The following is a 19,611-nucleotide window of genomic DNA, read 5'->3' as shown; positions in this document are numbered from 1 at the left end:
GGAAGGACTGAGGGAGCTCAGGAGTTCCCCTCTCCCCCCACCCTCCATCCTGTCTGACTTGGAGGCAGTCTTCTGGATGCTTCCACAGCATTGTGACCATCTCTAAACCCACCCCGTAGGTGGTGGCGTCAGGCCGCCGAGGTCAGAGAGGCCGGGCATCACCATGGCCAAGGTCGCCCAAGCCAGGGACTTGGTAGGTAGACAGCGAAAGCACTGGGCCGCCTGGCCGACTTAGCTGTGGAGATGAGGGGCCAGGAGGAAGAAGAGGGAACTGGGGCAGAGTCTGCATCCTCTGCAGGACGCCTCTCTGCTAGTCTCTGGTGCTGGTGCCCAACCCTAGGTGAATCTCTGCAGACAGGTCTCCCTCCCTCCCCTTTCCCAGATGCCTTTGGTAGGGTTCTGGCAGCTGCGCCAAGCCAGGTCTGCAGGGCACCGGGAAGCCTGTGGAAGGAAATAGGAGGCCCGTGCAGCCTGGTACTGGAAGAGGGGGCACTGGGCGGCTGTGGAAGAAACACTCTTTTTTTTTTTAACCTGGACCTTCCAGCCAGGATGTTCAGAGGCAGGGGGCAAGGGCACAGCGATTTCCTGAAAATTTCCAAGTGGATTTTAGTGATGAGCCGAGATGGGTAAGAAGGAACTGGAAAAGCTCAGGAGCTACAGAAGCCTCTGGAAGCATTTATGCTGGAACTCAGCACTGTCACTCAGTATGGTAAAAGAGTACTCTCCTCCAAACAAGATGAACCTCCTCCTCCAGTAGGAAAAGGCAGCAGTAGGTGGAGAGGAATGATTTTTCCCTTAGGGGAATTACTCGGTTTGTTTATTGAGGTTTGGAGAGCCCTTTCTGACTTAAAGCCACCATGACCCACCCTCTGTAATGTTGGGAAGCTTGTGGTTTTGTAGGTAAACGGCTTTCAATACTGCTTTTGATACTGATTCTTGAGTTAATATAGGAAGAATCAGTATTTAGAAAAACTGGGGTTTTAGGAAGGGGAAACCCCTGTTCCTGTTGAGTTCCCCAGTTCTGGGTATTTGTATAAATGTTTCATTCCAGTTGAGGATACTTTGGGGTCATTATTGAGTGCTTAAATACATTTTAAAGTGGGTGGAAGAATACCTCCTAGATTGTTTGAAAGCCAGAGATAAGTGGATTGAGGTGGTTTTTGTTGTTGTTGTTATTGTTGGTTTTTATCTCTGTGAACCATCAGTCTGCTGTGTTACCCTAACAGTTAGTGGCTGGAACTAGAGAGTTGCCAGGTCTTCAACCTCATGAGGAGTCCTTCATATATGGTAAATTGGAACATGCTGATATGGGGTATTGTGTATCCTTTTGCGGTGCCTGTAAAGGATATGACATTGATTAGTCGGCAGGGTTATTTTTCCTCTAGGTAAGTTCTTCAGTGCTTCCTAATAGAGCTGTCTGTTACTTTTAACTTTCTCTTTCTGCACATTTAGATAGTGTTACTGCAGTACACGATAAGGGTTTGGATGGTGCTGTTTGTCGGGGTATTTGTGCGTATTGAAGCAACACCTTCAGATAGGGTTGAACTAAAAGCTTTGACCTTTGTTTAAATTTGAATGCAAATGTCAATGATTTTTAAATTCTTAATATTTAAAATTTTTCATTTGCACATATATGGTGAAGAATTCTGACTTGCAAAGTTGGGTAGAAAAAGAGATACAACTCTAACAGTTTGTGTGTGCCTAGCCTGAGCCATTTTGGAAGAGTTGGAACCAGGCTAGAAGTTCAAAAGTGTCACCTTAGAGTGCTGTTGATAATTACTGGCATTCTCAAAAAGTAACAGTAAATGTTTCATTCAGGATGGCTTAATACTATTTCTTTTTTCTAAACTTTAGTACAGTGTTGGTTACAAAATGATTGTACTCTGCAGCATTTAACTTTTATCATACTCCAGGAGATTGGACTCTCAGGGTTATCTTGCTTTTGCATGAATGCTTTAGTTCCTTACTGATGGAAAATTATCACAGTTCAATGTTTCCTTTTCCTTCAAGCTTACATAGACGAAGAAGATACACTAAAATGAATATCTTGTGAATCACAGTTCAGTTTTTCAAAAATATAAGACTTTAGATTATTGCCCCCAAGCTAAAAGGAAAAATTAGAGGGCATACCACAAAATTTTTTTGGGCATATACTTCACAAGTGAGATATTTGAAAGCTGTAAGGATATGGCCTGGGTTTTTCTGTGGTTATTCTTAGGAATAGAGTTTTGTGTCCCCCCCCCCTTTTTTTTAATGATGTAGAAACTCCGGAATAGGGCTAATTTGGATAACTTGGAATTTTCTCTTAAAAAAATCTTTCCCTAGTTTTTATAATTAAGTACTTCCTGTTTATTTGTGGTCTTTGCTATTGTTTGGATTACTGACATATATAGATAGAGTACAGCTTAAACACGATCTCCAAGCTTGGGGCTCCACAATAACCCACACTCTTCCTTTTGCTGTCTCCTTGGCAAAGAGTATGCTGTGCTGTGCAGATGTTATTGCTTTTATTTAAAGTCTCTGTCATGAGCTCTCTAGGAAATGAGTCAGAAATCTATGGTAAGAAGAGGCAGAGTTTACTTCTAGGCTTATTTGGGGGTAAAGGGGCACATATGTCTGTGGGAGTTAGGGCTTGGCTGGCATAGAGTAAGTGGAGGCTGTTTTGGGGGAGGCAGAAATGGATCCACTGGTTCTCTGCCAAGGTTTCATCCTGGTGTATGAGTGTTTTCCAAGCAAAAAAGCCAGTGTTTTGCTTATTCGGCAACTAAAGCACATTGCTGAATGCCATTTTACTTGTGACTGGAAGTTATGAGTAAGTGACTAGGAGATGGTTTTCTGCAGAAGGGATTAGGCCTGCATTTTATGACCACTGTGAGGGAGCCAGTGGAAAGAGATCTTCCTTTTGAAGGTTTACAGTGGCAAATAATTGCACCTTTTGAAAGGAGGAGGGTCGAACATGGTCAGCACAGGTCAGCTCAGTTACATTAGATTGGATGCATTTCATTTTGGGGCTGAAAGAGGATGCGTGTTCCATCCATTTGCTGAGCAGCTGCTCTGTGCAAGGCTAGTCATAGGCAAATGGGTTGTATGATGATGTGCAGTCTTGACATGAGCGCTGAAGCAGCAGGGCCAGTTACTAGCTATATTTTATAAAGAAGAAAATTGAAGCCCCAAGATGTGAAATGATTGGCTAGTAAATAAATGGAGTTAGGAAACCCTTTAAACAGATAAGGCATAAAATAGATGTTCTGAATATCTGCAAAGACCTATTTCAGTAACTTTGTAGAGACAGTGCCTTCACTTTCACTAAGCCTTCTAAAGTCTGCTGTTCTTTCCTATGTCCATGTTCCAGGGAGTTGTTAATAGTTGGGCTTTGATATGCTGATTTTTATTCTGTGCTTTCAAAGGTTTGGGTATAGGTTGTTTGATAGGTTGAAATGTAGGAACTTCTGTAGCTATAATCTGCAGTCAGCATTCACTGAACAAAGTTTTGAGGAGTACCTGCTATATATATGTCACTCACTTTGCCAGCTCCAGCTGAGCTGTTGGAATTATTATTTGAATTGTATTATGGAAGCAACTGATGTTTGAGAAAAATAAAATTGTAACTCTTAGCTGGAGAGAGCATATAAATTCATAGCTAGGAGAAGTGTTACAGAACTTTCACTCCTGCAGTACAAACTGGCTCACTCATTTGCTATCCAGTTAATATACAAATTGTTGAGTGCCTTTTACTGCTAGTCCAGGGATACAGATATGAAGTAAACCTGAAATGAGGAAGCTCACTTTGGTAGCCCAGCCTGCTGATGAAAGTCGTGCCCTTGGGGTGTCACTGGAGTGTTCCTAAGGGAGCTGAAAATCAGGTGTGATCCTAGCACCTGAGACTTAACTTATACAGATAGTGTATTCAGTCATCTCTGAAGGCATAGAAATGTTTAAATGAAGAATGAGGTATGGAATAAAGATTTATTATCAAGGAAGAAAGAGGATTATAGACATGCAATATCTTGTCTGAGATCACAATAAGTTAGCTTGGGAGTTAATTCTCTGTAGAGTCTTCTTGAATAGTTGAGATTCTAGACATGCACCTCCATCCTGCTTTCCTATTTAATTTCTGATGCCCCAAAGCCAAAGTTTTGGGAGAGGGAAGAAAAAGCCACTTGCTTTTCTCTGCTTTTATGGGACCTCTCTTTAAATCTCTGCATTTTGTGGTCAAAGATAGTGCTTCCAGTAGTCCTCCCTGGGCTAAGCATAAGTGAATTAGCCATGTGCCTTTCAGCTCCACCCTGGCATACATAGTCTGGAACTGTACATCAACCTTTTGCCAATGGGCCTGGCTGAAAAACCACAACGTGAAGCTAGTGTTGGATCACGGTTGCTATTAGTCTGCCTTCTAGCTTCCTGGATGCTCTCAAGGGCTTACTAAATGTCTGAGTTAAGATTAACTAGATTTGCTGGGCATGGTAGCTCATGCCGGTAATCCTAGCTACTCAGGAGGCTGAGATCTAAGGATCCCAGTTCAAAGCCAGCCCAGGCACTAAAGAACAAGAGACTCATCTTCAATTAATCACTAGAAAATGGGAAGAGGAGCTATGGCTTAGGAGTAGGGTGGTAGCCTTGAGCTGAAGAGTTCAGGGACAGCACCCAGGCCCAGAGTTCAAGCGCCATGACCCACAAAAAAAGAAAAAAAAATATCTAATTTGGGGCTTACTAGTCTGGGAAACTGATCTCCAAGTAGCTGGTGGAAGCTATGATGGGGATCTAATGGCCACTTGCAGCATTGCAGAAAAATCAATAGTCACCTCTAATAATGTGGTTTAGCACAGCTTTCATGCCATATGTGTTTGATTTGGACTGCAACTGATCAGCTCAGTAGTGTAGCACTGGTAATCTTGTGACCACATTCTTATGGAAGCAAAGTGTTATGTTACTAGCTGGTTTGCCAGAAGAGCCTTCCAGCAGAGAGAATGGTCATGTGTGATAGGAACGCATACAAAGACTAGTTTAATTCTGTTTCTTTCCAGTATGGGAGATTGAGGCATACAGAAAAGGAAAACCTGAGTTCAGGGCTCTTGTCACCCAATAGCTCTGATTTCCCAATAGCATACATGCTGGAATTTTTAAGGAGGAGAAGGGAAGTAAATCTGAAATGAAGAAGCTCATTTTGGTAGGTCAGCCTGCTGATAAAAGTCCTGGTCTCATATGCTCTGCTCTGTGAGGCCACCATAGCCCTCCTGATAGCTGACAAGGCTTCATCTGAAGTCAGTTGTGGTTTTGAATGTACAAACACTATGCTTGTTCATGGGTACCATTCATGTAACCCAGTCGTTTGGGGATTTCTTGGCCTTAAACATAAATAAATGATGGGGGTCAGAGATGACTCTATGCATAAATCACTTAATTTGACTATCTAGACCTCTTCCTATAACAGGGAGGAAGTAAGTAAAAGGACAGGATCCCTCCCTGTGGAGGCAATATTTGCCTGCAGCCTCATTTCTAGGGTGTGTCTGGTAAGTTACTGAACCTTACTTAGTTCCTCATGGAATAGTACCTACTCTGGGTGAATCAGTATAGGTAAAGTGCTGACAAATAATGTCTAGCATGGTAATTGCTGTATCAGTGACCATTCTTATTATCCTCATTACCATTGCTCTTCACCATTATTACATTAAACCACCAGATGTGAAAGCGAAGACAAAGATTGGTGGATGCATTTTTGGAAGGTTGGTGATGGCCACATAACATCATCAACTTAAAGGACTTGGATGATAGAGGCACAGATGGGACCAAGTTGGGGTCCAGTGCAGAAGTAAATACCTGTGTCCACATGGGTTGTGGTCACAACTGCTGACTCAGATAGCTGTACACTCAGCTTTTGGTGGGTGCTCCTGTGCAGTAGTGGAACCAGTGGCGGTGCAGACTCCTGATGTCAGCCAGCTTGACGGGCTCTACCAGTGCAGCCTTACTGTCCACACTTCTCTAGTCAACTACTACTGATTCCTTCTGTTTACCTCCACATTCCCAGCCTTATCCCCCACTGTGGTGCCTCAAAGTAGAGGCAGCACTTCCCTTTTTGCTTTTTTTTCCCTGGGATTTGGGGAGAAGGAACTCTGTTAGGTAGTGAATGGCAGGTATTTGACTTGTTACTTTGTTGAGGGAGGGGTGCTGGGTCCATAGCATTTTTCCTTGGGTCCAACTGGAACTGAAAGCGTGGCAGCTAGGTCGTGTGCTTTACTGATTACAGCTTGGAGCACAGACCACAAGGAATTCTATTTTGGTTCAGAGGCAGGCGCCTTAAAGTGAACAGGAACTGGCCTTGAATTGGTATTTTTATATGCTTCAAGCTCCTTTCAGTATCAGTAAAATGAGTTTTACTTATATCAGATTCGGAGACTCTTGACTTGGACTTAACTGAATGTGGGAGTCCACCAGGGGCTCTTTCCAGGCCACAGTCCCCTGTGAGCCCTGTGTCATGGTGCTGTGGCCAGTTACATAAGAGCTGAATTTTAATGCTGAGGCTATGCTATAATTTTCTTCCAAAGAACTGGAATATGTGTCCCTTTGATAAGACAGCACCCAATTTAGCCACCCAGAAGCCAAAAAAACAAAATCATAACCTCATGTGCCAGGGAAGTAAAGCCCAAAAGACAGTTGCCTTTTCGTGTCAACTTTTGCAGAAAGCAAAGAGTTGGCTAAGTTAATTAATGCCATCTCTTTCCCTGCCACATGAGCTTTGGGTAAGGGAAATACAGGCTCTTTCCAGCTCTGTTAAGAATATAGCTTAGATATTCTGGACCAGGATTGTGGCCAGGACAGTTACAGCGAACACCTAGCTGGAATAAGTAGGAAGGTAATTGTATTATTATGGCATAAATATGACAAAGCTAGAAAAGGCCTTAGAGGTTATGTAGTCTTTTATGAATGAGAAAGCCGAGGTGCAGAAAACCCTGTCATGTTATTGTAAGTTGCAGATCCCCTACCCCTATCTATCCCAGTAAAACAAAACACAGCTAGCTACTCAAGCACCATGAGTATTGATTGCGAAGATCCTGTGTTTTATAGGAAGAATGATAGGAAATGAACTTTTTTTCGGGTTAGTGGTAGATGTTGGCAGACCTGACCCTACATTATTCGTAGCTGCAGTGTACCATACCACTTGGGTCTCTGTGCCTGATTCTTGGACAGATGTATCTGTAAGAGGTGATTTGATTGACTCATCTTAGGTTAGGAGCAGTCCACTTAATTCAGCTTTGTGCAGGATGATGGTAGGGTTGAATCTTAAGTACTCAAATTCAGCACTCATTTTCTGTAGTTTTTGGAGAGGGTAAGAGGCTGGGAAAACCTACACTGTACCCAGATCACATAGCAAAACTGGGATTGAGTTCTAGGGTTTCTGCTAAGAAGTTAGATGGATGTGACTAGATAATACATTGGGAGACAGTAGCTTATATACAATGTGGACAAATGCCTGGTACCAGAGGTACATGGGAGCTATTTGTTTTCTCTGTCCTTCCCTCCACAAGGGATGTTCATTAGAGCATTGTTCTATGTAGTTGTAGCTTTGCATGTGATCAAGGAAGGCCAGCATTCTACACAGAGTGTGGGTAGAGATTAAGTCCAAGGTGGTAACTTGATGTCTTTGAGTAATCTTTCATAATCTCATGGATAGATGAGAGAACAAGTCGGGGACACTTCATTGTCTTTGGGGGAAATGTCTGGCTTAATTGGCTCTCTCTGGTGGGGATTAAGTGCATAAAGGTCTCATAAGGGCTAACAGCTTTCTTTCTCTGCAGTGATCTCCACATTGCTCAGTTTACACAAAATAAAATTTGAGTGTCTTCATTGTTTTGAGATGTGGGAGCTTTCCTTTAATGTTTCATTAATCATTTCTTTTCTTCATGAAGCCTATTTCCCTTTCCTGCTAATGTTTATTCACATTAATAGCGTTTCTATAAAATTAGATATTCCTTATTTCTACAAAGTGAGAATCAAAATAAGCATTCTTTGCTGGCCCAGCAGCAGCTGCTGCTTTAATAATAGTAATATTTTTCATAGCAAAGCAAGCGAATGTACTGCCTCTCAGTAAATAAAACAGTGCCAAGTCAAGTGCCATTACCTCCGGAGGCTCCTGCATCTCATGTATTAGAGTCTATGCAAATTCAGAATCTGCCAACACTACAATTAGCACCTACTCTGTGTTGGGCTCTGGGTCAGATGCTGTACAATCAGCTCACTTGATTTAATCTTCCCAGCAGCTCTAAGGAGTAAATGCAGTTTCCCCATTTTACAGATGCTGAGTAGGCTTAAGAAAGATTCAGCCCATCTATGCTCTTTCTTCTTGTGACTGTCTTCAAGAAAAACGTGTGCGTGCGTGCGTGCGTTTGTGTGTGTGTGTGTACATGTACGTGTATGAAATTAAAAAATAGGCCTTTGCTGAACCATGAGGCATTTAGGTTAGTTTTATAAAAACAACAACAACAGAACCCAACTTTCTAACTGAGTAAAAAATATCAGCAGTTATTTTTTATTTTGCTGGTCAGTTGGAGGTAGACTTTTCTCTGTCAGCTGGCTTAGAACTCTGATCCTCAGATCTCAGCCTCCTTAGTATGGCCAGGATTATAGGTGCCCAACTAACACTGAACTTCAGCTGTATACTTATAGATTGCAGAAAGCAGTTGAAAAACATTAACAATAAATTTCTGATCTCAAACTTGAGCTAGATTTAGATTCCTTGTGTGCCTTTTGGTATCAGGCTTGTAATTTTTTTTTTTCTGCCAGTGCTGGGGCTTGAACTCAGAGCCTAGGTACTGTACTTGAGCTTTCTCAAGGCTGGTAGTCTGTCACTTCACCCATAGGGCCACTTTGGATTTTTTCTGTGTATGTGGTACCAAGGAATCGAACCCAAGGCTTCATGCATGCTAGCAAGCACCTTACCACTAGGCCACGCTCCTGGTCCTGACTTATAATCTTTGTTGTTGTTGCCAGTACTGGGGTTTGAACTCCGGGTATCCTTGCTTAGTTTTTTTGCTCAATGTTGGCACTCTACCACTTGAATCATAGCTGTACTTCTAGCTGGTTAATTGAAGGTATAATTCTTACAGACTTTTTCTACCTAGGCTAGCTTTGAACCTTGATTCTCCTATCACAGCCTCCTGAGTAGTCCATTTGACTCAGTCTTTGTTAGTAATACCAGGCCCAGTGCTAGTTGTATAGCATCCACATCCTGTTGGATGTGGATATACAACTTTGCATTGAGGGCTTTTCTATGGTATTTCAGCTTTCACATCAGCTAGACTGTGATGGAATAGGGAATCACGCAGGGCTCCATAGCCCATACTCTCCTCCCTCCCCTCTGCCATTCTGCCTACCTTCTTGATAGTGACTTGCAGCTTTTAGTCTGGTGAAATGAACACACACAAACAAGATCTGCACTTGCCAGTGAAACAGGAAAGCATCATTCCTCTCTGATTTGCTTCCGTTAGACTGAGTGGGAGGCATTTAAATCTGGATAATTTTGTATCAGTCAGTGTGGTATAAGAGGGATTAATGAGAGAATTGATACTTTCAGAAAGAGTTGACCTCCCTGATTTTTGTTTATCATAGCAAGTAGTGAATCATATAATTTTTATGAGCAATCATGCCCTGGGTTTACTCTCCAGTATATTTTTATTCTGTTATGTTGTTTCATTTATCCACATAGCCTTTTATTAAGCAACAAAGACATTTCATTTGACAGATAAGGAAACTGAGACTCAAAACATTCCATTATTTTTGCTGAAAAAGACTGAAGACCAATTCTGCCAAGCAGTCCCCTGTCTCTCCCCAGGTTCTCTGACCTGTGTAAGAGGGCATTTGTCCAATAATTTGTAACTTAAAGAATATCTTTAGAGATCTCCAGGATATGGAAACAGGAGCTTTATCTTGAGTGATTATTGTTCTTAATGTACTGTGTTATTTCTCTTCTCTTTTTTTGCCTTTTGTTAATCTCATATTATTACTGTATCTGACTTTGTTACCTGTCATATTGTATATATGTTTATTTGTTTACTTGAAATAGGAAAGAGAAGGAAGGAAAACAAGATGATTAGAAGGGGGCGGGGGGAGGGTAATGGGGACAAAAACATAAGAAGGGGTATCAATGTGTGAGAAGTAATGCACCAACTATCTGGTGAATGTAACTGTAACCCCTCTATACCTTACCTTGATAATAAAAAAATAAAATGAAAAAAAAGAATACCTTTAGAAATATACATACATACATACATATTTCAGGTCTTGGGTTCATTAGTGTATGCCTTAATCATAGCATTCAGGAGCCTGAGGCAGAGGAATTTCAAGGCCAGCTGAGTTGAACTCAAAGCAATCAGACAACACAAGAAGGTTTTATTATTGGCGAATTTTGTGATATTTTCCATTGTTAGATCCCCTTTCTCCTTACCCACCATTCTTTCTATGGCCCTTTCTTCTTAGTAGCTCAGTCCCCAAGCAGTTCTTTCCTTTGAATACTGGCTTTTGCAGTTCGTTTTTCAATTAAATTTCTACACATGTGCAGAAGCAGAAAGAATGGTTTTTTTTGTTGTTTTGTTTTGTTTTTAAACAGTTGGCTTAGCAGTTATCCCAAAGTACAACCTTTTGTTCATTGGAGCCTTTGAATATTTGAATTCATCTGTCATTTTGTGAACTAGTGTGGGTTGATTGCTAGAATTACTGAGTCAAAGGCCAGCAGTATTCATAAATTTCTGATGCAGTCGTCACAAATGTCAGATTGTTCCTTTAGAAAAGTTGCCTGTGCCATGATATACCCTCAGTCCCAGGTGGTTTGTTGAAGTACTGTAGTTCACACAGGAACAGATTTGAGGAGACTTTGAACTGAAAGGTCAATATTGAAGGGAAACACTGGATGCTGAATGTAATGCTTGTCCTGGTGTGTGTGTTTGTGTGTGTGTGTGTGTGTGTGTGTGTGTGTGTGTGTGTGTGTGTGTGTGTAAGAGACAGAGAGAGGAGGAGGGGAGGGCTGGGAGTGAAGGGAAAAAGGAGTACATGGGGTGCTATCCACTTGCCACTTGTCTGCTTAGCAGAAAGAAATGGATGTGGATGTCATCAAAGTGTGGGGGAAGTGGGCAGCTCTGTCTTAACAGCTTCCAGCCCAGCCCCCTTAGTGATAACTGACTTCTTTATCTGCCCTTGTCGCCTTTCTTCTGAAATTTCTGCTAGCTGTGGAAATAAGTTTCCTGAGATCTCTGTCTTATAGGCTCAGAAATAAATGACTTTCACCATGAACAGAGGAAATGTATACACTAGACAGTAGTGCAGCTTCTAAAGTGACTTCTGTTCTCTTTCTATTACTAGGTTCATAAGACTAAGAACACCTTTGGATTAGGCCACTTTCTGTTTTTACGGCCAAATACTTAAGACTGTGTATGTTTAAAATAGAAGAGGTGTGGGCTGGGAGTGTGGCTTAGCAGTAGAGTGCTTGTCTAGCATGCACGAAGCCCTGGGTTCGATTCCTCAGGCAGGTACCACATACACAGAAAAAGCCAGAAGTGCTGCTGTGGCTCAGGTGGTAGAGAACTAGCCATGAAAAAGCTCAAGGACAGTGCCCAGGCCTTTAGTTCAAGACTCGGAACTAGCAAAATAAAAATTAAATTAGCTTACAGTTTTGGAGAGATTCACCGGTATGCATCAACTTGACTCTGAAATGGCAGGATGGTGGGGGGGATCATGTATAAGAAGAGAGGTTCTATTATTGAATGGTAGCCAGTCTCAGAAAATTATCTTAGTGCTTTCTATGAGTACCACTACCATTTTCCTAATTATCACTAAGCCTCATCCCTTAAATGTTCCACCACTTCAACACCACCACACTCAGGACCAAGTTTCCAGCCCAGATTATTATTGTGGGACACACACCAAATTCAGGCCATAGAATTGCCTTCTGCAGCCCCAACAGAACTGCTACTTGTCCTTCCTAAGAGTTGACATTTTCACTTAAAAAAATTAAGCCAAGTTATATTTCAGATTTTGTGTTTGAGCCAAATTTTGACTAGGGAACTCCATGAGCATTAGCTTGCGATTTTGTAATGTTTTTAATATGTGGCAATGATGGTTGTTTTCCAGGGTGGTGCTTTCATAGTTCCAAAAGTTGCAGGGAGGCCCTCTCACGTCTGAAATTGCTCCTGAAGATGTTGAAAAACCTCTGCTTCCCCAGGAGTCTTAAGCAGCGGTCCCTGGAGCATCCTGTCTGGTGGGAGTTGATGCTTACCTATACTTCTTTGTGTCCCATGTATGGTGGGAGAGTCTGGGTTCCACAGGGGGTTCATTGCATGCACCATGTTCTGGAACCTTTACTGCATTTGGAAAGCAAACAGATGAGAAAAAAAAAGTCCAGAGAAAAGCAGCCACTCAACCAATGTCGGGAGTTGCAAGGAAACTGAAATTTGTGCCTCTGGGGCCCCTGGGCTTTCTTTGATTTTCCTCATTTTTACTGCTGGGTACCTCTCTGCATGTTCTTTACCCCTCTAGGGTTTATTCTGTCTTTCTCAGGTCCCAGAATATTACATCCCTATCTCTTCCTGAATGCCCTGGATTAGAACCTAAACCTTTCTTTCTAAAGTCTGCTTCAGCCAAGTCTTTTGGGAAAAGAAAATTACTAAAAAATATTCAGATACTGGGGCCAGGAGTTTGGCCTAGTGGTAGAGTACTTGCCTAGCATGCACAAAGACCTGGGTTCAATTCCTTGGTACCACATACATAGAAAAAAGCCAGAAGTGGTGCTGAGGCTCAAGTGGTAGAGCTCTAGCCTTGAGAAAGTCCAAGGACAGTGTTCAAGCCCAGGACTGGCAAAAAATAAATAAATGAATAAAATTCAGATACTAGTGAGTATCAAGATATCACAGGAGCAGGCCCCAAGCATTCTTTTAACATTCACTATGTCCTAGAACAACAGAATGGAAGATTTCAGGTATTGTAGGGAAGAAGAAGTTAGGAAGCAATCTTAGGAGTAGCACCTCCCATTTTATGGGCTTGCTGGCTGTCTCCTCTCAGAGCAGTGAGCCCTTGAAAGTCAGTGCTAACTAAGTCCCTCCAGTCTTGATTTGAGTCTTAATTTGGGTCCTCTTCTTACTTTTTAGTAATGAATATATAAATGGGTGATTTCCCTCTTTACCTTTCTAATACCAGGACTTTCTAAAAGTCTCTGAAGCCATTGGTGACTGAACTTTATCACCTAGAGTGCTGGATTGGGAATTTAAGTTAAAGAAGTTGCATTGTTTTACCATTGTAGCAGCTTTTTCAGGATTCTCTGGTCTCCATTTTGCCATTTGTGGAAACATACTTGGAGAGAACCCCATTTCTTCACATACACGCATGTTCCTATATTTATAGGGTAGTGATGGGGATGTTATGTCCTGAAACATCCTTTGTTAATTTGCAAATGAATGCATTTCGACACACCTAACTTACCAGGTATCTATCATAACTTGGCAACATTAGTACATTGGATTATCTACCCCATACCAACTAGCCTGGGAAAAACCCCAAATTTAAAATACAAAACACAGGTTAAGGAATGCATATTCCTTCTGCGCCTTCAATTTTAAAAAGTCAAACCATCATAAGGCTGAGACTGTTTTACCATTGATTTTCGTAACAGTTGTGTAGTTAAAATATTTGCTTGCTCAGATTGCAACCTGAGTCTTGACAGCAAGTAATTTTCTGCCTTGGTTATAATGCTGAGGTGAAACAGCAGTAAAACCTGCCAGTTCAGACTAAGGTCTGCCATACTTTCAATCTCCTAGTCTGTGCTATTAACTACCTGGCTTGTAGCTCCTACCCAGGATGCCACAGCTGGTACTTGGGTAAATGTGCTCAAGCTCAGATTCCATGGGAACTTCTCCTGGCTTACTTGGGAAAGAGCATAAGAATCAGACAGGAGATTGGCACTGACAATTGAGCTATGTATCTATTTGGGGAAACAGGGTAGCTTTTCTGTTATCCTGTGCCCAACTGTGTGTTTTGTAGTGACGAGTATGCTTTACACTGGAACTGTGAAGGATAGACTTCACTTCCTGCTACATAATATAGCAGCACATCCTGTCACATGAATTGATTTTTTTTATCTGTTAGACTCCATAGACATACGGCATTCTAAATTATATTAATATTCGTCAAATGCACAAACAAACCACACCAATATACCCCTACCCTAAAAAAGAAAAAAAATCTAGCATTTCAGTACTATGCAGACTTGAATGTTTCCTTATTCATTGCAATGATTGAGCTTTTGGAACCATTGTACAATAATAGCCAATATTAAGTTTGGAGCCTAATACTGTGCTAAGTTCTTCATGATAATATTTATGGTTCTTTATAGAAGGTATTCTGTTTTATAAAGAGGGGAAATAGATGCTTAGATGCACAGTGCTAGGGTTTTGCCAATACTGGGGCTTGAACACTGTGCCTTGTGCTCTTACTTGATGGTTTTCTTCACAGTAGGTGCTCTGCCACTTGAGCCACACTCTAATTCCCACCTTTTTGCTGGTTGATTGGAGATAAGAATCTTTAGGATCTGTTTGCCCAGGTTGCCCTTGAATCTTGATTCTCACATCTCATTTCCCCGAGTAGCTAAAATTAAAGGTGTGACTCTCCAGTGCCCTGACTCAGGCTAGGTTTTTTGACTCCTTCATGTCATTCTCTTACTTGAGGCATTATAGCCTGTTAAAAAAGTGAATCTGAAATGAGTATTTTTAAGTTCATAATTTAAATGATAAATATACGCATGGGCATGTATCTTATATATCAGGTACCAGAATATGAATATCATAAACACTTACTAATCAAATATTTAACTTCTCCTTATACCCTTTCTCCTAGAGAGGTTAAATTGTGATGGGGAGAAAGGATTTTCTTCTGTATCTAGTATAAATTGTCACTTAAAGTTAATTTTTGTGTTTGAACCTAACCTTGTCTGACTTTTTCGTCTGATAACAAAGTTCTGTGTCTTTCTGTCTGCTATGTCTCAGAGAGATCCAGATCACTTTTATTCTTTAGGAACTTGCCATTTGCCTACACACAACCCATAATTTCCTATAATTTCTAGTATCAGTGGAAAATGCTCTCTTGTCTAAGCAATCCTTTCTGTCATTTATTAACATGGAACCTATTGGGTTGTTGGGCCCAAGCCTATAGAGTTCAAGTTCTAAGGATTGTTTTGACTTAGGTATCTGTTCATCTTCAAAGCCTGAAACCTATGAAGCCGTTTGAATGAACAAATGAACATAGGTGTGAGCAGGCATCCTGGTGTGGGACTGGGTAGGGGAGGAGAGGAGGGAGATGATATGAGTTCTGGAGAAAGAGGAGTTGAAGATGAGGAGTCTGAGAGCAGAAGTATCTATGGGATTAAGCAGAGGACATATGATAGAATGTACATGATTTCAAGAGGAATAATGCTTCTTGCAGTCTTGGGTTTTAAATCCAGAAGTAGCCCTCAGAGGTCATGTAGGTCAACCACCTCATTTTACAGATCATTACAACTGCTTGTCAGCCCTGCTCTGAGTTTACAGTTGCTGCCCACTGAACTTCAACGACAAAGCCAGATGGATCTCTTTAAATTAATGCTTTTACTGATTTAAGCACCTACCCAGCCTTCACAATGTGCTCTGTGTTCTGAGTAATTTTTTTGAGCCTTGAGATATTTGTCACAATGGACATTATTTTTTAAAAATCACAGAAACCAGTCAGATGGAATCCTGCTTTCCATTGGAACAGACTTGTCCCTTGCTGAACCTTGTCATGGCTGTGCCAGGCATTGGCTCCTTTCCATTCTTCTTGCCAGAATCCCCTGGATCTAGTCAAGAACATTTGCCATTTTGCAAGTGTCCTAGGCCAGGGACAGACCACACACAAGTGGAGAATGGAGCGCCATGTCAACATTCCCATCATACCACACAGCACATGTTTTTAGGAGCCGTCAGGAGAAAATACCACAGAAATGTGCATGACCATTAGAGATACTGCAGTGTTTGCTCAGGTGACTGAGTACCAGAATTACATTGGAGATATTGGGATAATATTCTTGAGGGGGAGGGTACTCTATTTGTTATACATAATTCCTATTGTTACTAGCTACTCTTTATTGAACGCTTTCTGTATGCAGGGTATTTTTTCAAAGCATCTTTCTCCCCTCCCCCCCCCCCCCCCCCGATCCTGGGTCTTGATTTCTGGGCCTGGGCACTGTTCCTAAGCTACTTTTACTCAAGGCTAGCACTTTACCACTTGAGTTACAGAGCATCACTTCCGGCTTTTTCTGTGATTAACACACTTTTCTGCCAATGCTGGCTTCAAACTGTGATCATCAGATCTCAGCCTCTTGACTAGTTAGGATTACAGGCATGAACCAGTGGTGCCCAGCCAGCAGCTCATTTTTATTGCTTACTTACTCTGTCAGGTAGTTAGCTCTTTCTGCTCATTTGACTCTCTCAGCCACCATTTAAGGTAGGTACTATTCACCTCAGCTACCTCTTAGCTACCCATGCTCTCTGTGCTCTGGGCATCTGCTGTAAGCATCCCTTAGTGGTATTCTACTCCTGTGTGTGTCATTGGGAGAGTGAAAGGTGCACAGGAAGCATCATGAGCTCCTTGGACCTTTTTCCCCTAATACCTGATCTGAGGAAAGCTATGTCACCCATCCTTCCTTTCATCTCTAAATGCATAGCATGTATTTAAAGGATTTTGGCAGGGTCCAAATATTGTAATGACTGTTAGGCATCTTCTGTATTTGGTATATGGTATGTATTCAACTGAAACGACAACTAAAAGTTGCCCTCGTTGGCAGCTGATTGTCACAAATTTCTATGTACATAAGATTTTAAGAAAAATGTCTCTGTGGCTCAAGGGGTAGGGTAGTAGCCTTAAGCTAAAGAGCTCAGAGACAGTGCCCAGGCCCAGAGTTCAAGTCCCACAACCAAAAGAGGAAAAAAAAAAAGATTTTAAGAGCAAAAAAGTGTGCTACCAAGTTAGAAATGTGGCTTGGTGGTAGAGCTCTTGCCTAGTATGCATGAAGTTCTGGGTTCAAGTCCTCAGTACCACATAAACATAAAAAGCCAGAAGTAGATCTGTCACTCAAGTGATAGAGTGCTAGCCTTGAGCAAGAGAAGCTCAGGGACAGTGCCCAGGCCCTGAGTTCAAGCCCCAGGACTGCCCCATCCTCAAATAAAAAAGGTATGTTACCAAGACTAGCCACTATCTACTGTATTTTGACTTACAGAATGTTTTGGTGATTGGCTAATATTTCATAGAGAGAGTTAAGGTTAAATAATCATTATAGAAATCCAAAGAAGACGGCTCCCCGAAGCTGGCAGGATGAACGTGGGGTGGCATTCAATGAAGTAAATCTCAACACACGAGTGATGAATAGTCGGGGCATCTGGCTGGCCTGCATCATCTTGGTAGGATTGCTGCGTAGGGTTCTACTCAGCATCCCTTTCTTCAGCATTCCCGTCGTCTGGACCCTGACCAACATCATTCATAACTTGGGAATGTATGTCTTCCTACATACAGTGAAAGGGACACTCTTAGAAACCCCTGACCAAGGAAAAGCTCGACTTTTGACACACTAGGAACAGATGGACTATGGGCTCCAGTTTACTTCTTGCAAGTTCTTCAGCATCTCTCCTATGTACTCTACTTGCTGGCCAGCTTTTACACCAAGTATGATGCTGCTCATTTTCTCATCAACGCTACCACATCGCTCAGTGTGCTGTTGCCTAAGTTACCACAGTTCCATGGGACTCATCTCTTTGGCATCAACAAATACTAAAGGATGGGCTGAAGACAACTCCATAGACATGGAGAAGGCACTGGAACAAAGACTAACATTTTTTTCCCTTCTCCATTCTGAGAACTGTAGAGCCTTTCCCAAACTCCAAGAAAGCAGTAAAATTAGAAATGGATGCTCCTGGTAAAGACAAGATTGAGTCAGGAAAGGAAGATGAGATTAGGGGCCACATTACCTTGTGTAACAGGAAGCCATCTATGTTTAGGCAACATATTTAGTTTTACTTTTTTTTTCCTTATCCCTACCAACTTCTAGTTCTGTTTTGCTGTGTATTTTTTCACAATAAAATTTTTTTTTCAGCTGCAGCTTTGTAGACAAAAAAAAAAAATCCAAAGAAGTGTACACATACAGATAAGATACTACACTCTGAGAAGCTGGGGATAAAGTTCAGCTAACTTTTAATTTTCCCAGTATGGAAAGAAATCTCTCTCTTTACACCCAACTTATATTTTCTGATAGTATTATTTTGTGTTAATTATAATGGGCACATAGGATTTGGTTATTTGAGTGAAATAGCTTGCTTAATTAGCATTCAGAATTTATAATGGGTTTCTTTGTAGTCCATTCAGTTTCATTAAACTGGAGACTTCTGAAAAAGCAGCCTGTTGCATTGATTATCATTGAGAAATTGGAGGCAAGTGGTTGGTGGCACAGGAAATTAACCTGATTATCAGTTTTAATATAGGAGTTACAATGATTGATATTTCTGTAGTCCTATTTGAAACAGGCACCATTTGATTGGAGTTAAGATGATAGTTGTAAATAAGTAATCTTATTTTCATCTATAATTTAACTTGGAAAACATACACAAATCTTTTAAATATGTTGAAATCAATCCTGTCTTTTCACCAGCCTGGGTTATGATTTTTTACCATTGACTCACCATCCCTTTCTCTATTTGCTAGCAGAAGTCTGGGATGAGCTTTTCTGATTGATCCTAATGCAAAGGTAATCTAAATATGGCTTTAGGGTTCCCTGTCCCAGAGGCTGTCAAGAAGTCAGCATTGCTTTCACAACTGTCATTGCTGACAGCTTGTTAAATTAAGTGCATGAATTTGGGGATCTGGATACATTTCTTAGTTATTCGTTGCTGCAAACACCAATAGATACAACCCACTTTAAAATTAGCAAACCTCTTTGAGATCTTTTAAGTTCTTAAGAGCTCTAAGGACTACTGAGATCCAAAAGTTTAAAGACTATTGGTCAGTAGGCTGGTCTGCATCACTTTACTACCTCTTGGTCAGCCAATGGAGGTTTTCCCCAACAATCAGGTGTCTACCCTGGTCAGAGAATATGTGGAATCAGATGTTGCAGCCTGTTCCCTTTCCTTTACACCAGGAGATTTTTATTTCTGTACATGCAGTGGGTTCAGCTTATCTTCAATGGAGTGTGACATCTTTTTTTCCTTTCTTTTTAGAACAGTTTTAGTCAACACAAAAATATTGCAAATAGACAGGGACACAGTGGGAGTAGGTCCCTTCAGCAATTGTTTTGTAAGTGTTGTTTTTAGAATGAAAGTGAACTAGGAATTGAGTTAGCAGTTTCTTCAGGGATATGTATACCTCTGAAAGGAAATGTTAGACATTGCAGTTTTGAGGGGGGATTTTTGTACAGAACTTCAAATATTTTGTTATACAGCTGGTATTGGTCTGCATGGTAAATTTTTTTTTTCATGGTAGAATTTTAATATCACTAAAATCCTTTCTATATCTTCTTCCCTTTTGACTCCTGCCTCTCAGTGGTCCATCATGAGCCCAAATCATTTTTCTAGACTAAAA

At 41.3% G+C, this 19,611-nt stretch overlaps 1 protein-coding gene and 1 pseudogene across 9 annotated transcripts in view; both read left to right on the top strand.

The window, feature by feature from the left end:
• Asap1 (ArfGAP with SH3 domain, ankyrin repeat and PH domain 1) overlaps positions 1-19,611 on the top strand; it is a 276,484-nt gene that overhangs the window by 63,763 nt on the left and 193,110 nt on the right. The gene's annotated exons all lie outside the window — the stretch shown is intronic.
• LOC150059249 (ORM1-like protein 2 pseudogene) lies at positions 164-18,370 on the top strand (annotated as a pseudogene).

The sequence above is a fragment of the Megascapheus bottae genome, chromosome 9 (genome assembly GCF_031878675.1).
Source record: "Megascapheus bottae isolate mThoBot1 chromosome 9, mThoBot2.hap1, whole genome shotgun sequence".
NCBI lineage: Eukaryota > Metazoa > Chordata > Mammalia > Rodentia > Geomyidae > Megascapheus > Megascapheus bottae.
Note: the sequence above shows the minus strand (reverse complement) of the source record. Positions and strands in the feature narration are given on the sequence as shown.